This window comes from Chenopodium album, chromosome 4 (assembly GCF_948465745.1).
Source record: "Chenopodium album chromosome 4, dcCheAlbu1.1, whole genome shotgun sequence".
Lineage (NCBI taxonomy): Eukaryota > Viridiplantae > Streptophyta > Magnoliopsida > Caryophyllales > Amaranthaceae > Chenopodium > Chenopodium album.
The window spans coordinates 64,701,551-64,705,868 of record NC_137837.1 but is presented as its reverse complement, the minus strand read 5'-3'; positions in this window follow the sequence as shown (position 1 = coordinate 64,705,868).

Genomic DNA, 4,318 nt, shown 5'->3' with positions numbered 1-4,318 from the left:
ACCACCCTTTCTAGTTTAGGATTTAATATGAATGAATATATGCAACTTTTTAATAGATAGAAGGCCATTATAGCTTTGTGGTCAAAGATTAACACATGTTATAGATTTACTGCAATCTGGTTTTGGTAAAAATCACAACAGTATATTTGGAAAAAAAAAAAAAAAAAAAGGTTATTTATATGTCTGTTTGAAAAGTAGTTTAATTTGAAAAACATTCTTATCATATTACTTTCTCAAATTGTAAATTTTTCTGTGATACAAGTAAAAACAATAATTTTTCTGATAAGGGTTACTAATTAAGTCAAATTAAGTTTAATTTATAACTTTTTTTTAACAAAAGTAAGCTTAATTTCAGTTCAGCTCCAATTACTTCAGTTTAACTCTTAATTTTCTTCTCTCATAAAATATTCATTTTAGCTCTATTCAGTTTAGTTCAACTTCAATCTGTTTAGTATAGTTCAGCTCAGATCAGTAAACGTAAACAGGCTCTAAGTGCTATTAAGTTTAAATAAAATAGTTAGATAAATTCCGATAGCTAGCTAATAAACAAATGAATAAAATACACCTTAATATTAATGGATTTTGACAATCAACGCAAGAGTCAAATGTGATCTAACAATGATAATATTATTTTTCAAATTCGACTTTATGTAAAACTAGCTTTGATATTGTGCATTGCATAAGATAGGAATTATAGGACTAAGATATTACTTTTTATACATAAGTTTATTCTCATACTCTTTTTATTTATACCTAATACCTCCTTATTTTGAGTAGAATATTATAAGTTGTTCACAAATTCTGATATGTCACATGGTGTGGCCATTTTACAAACAAATAATTAATTAAGTAATAAGGGTTACAGAGATGATCAAATGGGGTTCACTTGAAGGATAGATAAGGGGATACTGTAATTGAAAAATGGGGTTACTCTTATAAACAAGTGGGATTAATCTTTTAATAGTAAAAAAAAAAAAAAGAAAAAGAAAAAAAAGGTTTCTTGAATAACTAATTGATGGTGTTACTTTATGGAAAAAATTTAAGTTACTCACACGAATAATTGAATAATAATTATTTTTATAAACAAGTGTGACAATACTAGATAGCCAACCATATACAAGACTTAATGTAAGTTGTTTATTTATTACGAGTATTGAATATATTTTAGGTGACGATATAAAAAATGTACGGTGTCCTGATTTTCAACTATGTATATTAAAATATTATATTATATTGTATATTTTTAATGGAAGGAACTTATCTGAAGATGATATGTGTCATATTTTGTGTATTTTTTTTAATTTTTACAATATATTATGTAATTAAGTGTAGCCGCCCTCTAGTACGAGGAAGAGGTAATAGTTTCTCATTTATTTTTGTAATTAAGGATTGCTCTTATGTGCACCTGAACAAGAAAACGTACATACATGAGTAATATAGTATATACGAACAATTATATGAACTCAATACGAATCTAGTTTTCTTTTATTTTATTTTTTTTTAAAAAAAAAGTAATAATTTTTTTTTTTTTTTTTTTTTTTTTTTTTTTTTTTTTTTAATTTTATAATTGCTCTTATGTGCACCTGAAAAAGAAATTGTACATGAGTAATAAAGCAAATACAAACAATTCCACGAAATCTATACATTGAATTTAGTTATAAATAAGGATGAAAAGTTCCTCATTTTTAAGGATTGCTCTTATTATGCACATGAACAAGAAACGTACAAGAGTAATATAGCAAATAGGAACGATTCCATGAAGTCGGTAGATTGAATATAGTTTGAAATTTATATAAGAAATCGATATTATACCCACCAAGAAAAGATTGATAGATGCATATTGATTTCTTGTAGAAATGTTGATGTTAATAGATAAACTATTTGTAAATAATTATCATGTTTAGATACAAATTAAGATAACTTAATTTGATTGATTTTCATGGGGTGAGTAATCTCAATCAGTTAAGAAACCAACTTCTATCGTTATTTAATTGGTCACTTGCACATAATAACTATATAGTATGTTTATGTATGCAGTAAAGTCACTTGCACGTATACACAAAGAAAAGCTTTTGGTGAAGCATTTATACTATTGACTTACAACCCCATATCTGCATGAAAATGTAGATTGCAACTTATATTATTATTGCCGTTATTTTGACGTTAACTTGTTAGTTCTTGCAGCACTTACTATCGCCAATTGCCAACTAATTCCCGTATATTCTTCTTAGGCAACGCTTTTTTTTTTTCGGTTCTTTTTTAATCTCAAAATTTACCCTATTTAGATGTATACTCTTTTGACGGTCTTTTGTGATTTATATTGTTTAGAATTTAAATAAATAGTAGGGGTTACTCAGTTAGTGTTATATGATGAGTTACTCAATAAGGGTTATATGGGTTACTTGGTCAGCGTTACAAGGGATACTTTGTCATTGTTACAGGGGTCACTTTGTTCTTTACAACCAGTCACATCGTGTGGCCAGCCACGCACAAGACGAACTGACTTATTACTTGTTACTATACCACTATTTCGAAATAGAGGGATTTTTCTGTGTGGCCAGAGTAACTCGAGTTACTCGGTCAGGGGTTACTCGAGTTACTCCTGACCGAGTAACCCCTCAAGTAACCCTTCACCGAGTAATCCCTCAGGTAATCCCTCAAGTAACCTACAGCGAAGTAACCCCTGACCGAATAACCCCTAACCAACTAACCTTTGACCGATTAGCCCTTGACCGAACCCCTGACCAAATCACTCAAATAATCCCTAACCGAGTAATCACTGACCGAGTAACTCAAATTACTCTGGTCACACGGTGTGGTCAACTAGATATAAAAATTTGTGTTCGGAATAACTAAAATGTTAAAAAATTTCCAAATTGTTAATTAATGAACTAATTTGACAATTATGTATAGTTTTTCTTAAAAAAAAAATTGACCATTATATATACAATATTATATTGCTAAAAATTATCAAAAACAGTTATTTATATTATAAAATTTTGAATTAATACCTATTAACAACATTTTACATGATATTATTTGTTTTTAATACAATATATTTTATATGTATATAAAAAACAAAAAAAAAAAAAAAAAAAAAGTTAAAGTTAATGAAACTGCTTAATCATAGATTCATCAAAAAGAATTCACAAATTTTCAGACTACAACAACAAATCATAAGCTTACTAACTAAAGGTCTTGATTGTCAAAATAAAAAAATAAAAAATAAAAAGGTCTAGTAGCTCTTACAAATCAATAATAGCACAAAACAATATTTTTTTTTTAAAATAATAATAAAATAAAAAATAAAAAAATAAAAAAATAAAAAAAAAACCCTCATAGACAATATACATTTTCGATATATTTTGGGAGAGTCTATACATCATATGACAGGTACCGCTATGTACTATAAATGCTATGTACTGTCATGTATTACTAAATTATATATATATATAGGTAAAATAAAAAACTTAAGCCCTTTTACTTTATTTTTCTCACATAGGTTTTTTTCGGTTTCTATTGTTCTCTAGTTGTTCTCTCATTCTACCTACCTCCTTTGTTTATTTTCATTCATCATAATTAAAGCTTGAGACAAATTGTAATTTGGGAACAACATTATTCAACAGCTTTAATTTGAAGATTCAATTGAGGTAATTTATTAGTAAAAGTCAATTATAGTTTAAAGGTAAAGTTTTGGGCGAGACGAACTCATGTAAGTCCACCATCATTATTCTCTTTCTTCCCCTTTCTCTCTCCTCCCGCCCATCAATGGCGGCAGATCCTCCACCACTCTCCGCCTCCTCTCCTGCACATCCCAACTTACCGGCGATGAAGATGATCTACTTCTTTCTCTCTCCACTTTTTTTATTGCACCCAAATCTGACGTGAAACTTAGAGTGTTTCGTAACCGTCGCCGTCTTTGTCCATCTCTTCCATCATCTTCTTCACTTCTTCTGGCGATGCATGTTTCCGATCTTAAGGGATTGTGAGAATTCTTTGCTGAAAATTGTATATTCATGATAGTTGCTTGATGTAAAGAGAGCATTAGAATCAATCGTTCCTCCAAGGGTATATGTGGAAGAATGGTTGTTGCCGCTCAAGAACTTGATGTGGGCGTTAGAGAAAATTTTATCAAGTTTAAGACTATTTTAGTAAGGAATAAGGTAATTTTAATCAGGAATAAGACTATTTTAGTCAGTAATAAGATAATTTTTTATCAGAAATAAGACAATATTACCGCTTTTTACGTGAGTGGAGGGTGAATGTATGCATTATAAACCGGACTCACGTGAGTCCCCTCAAAATTTTCTCAAGTTTA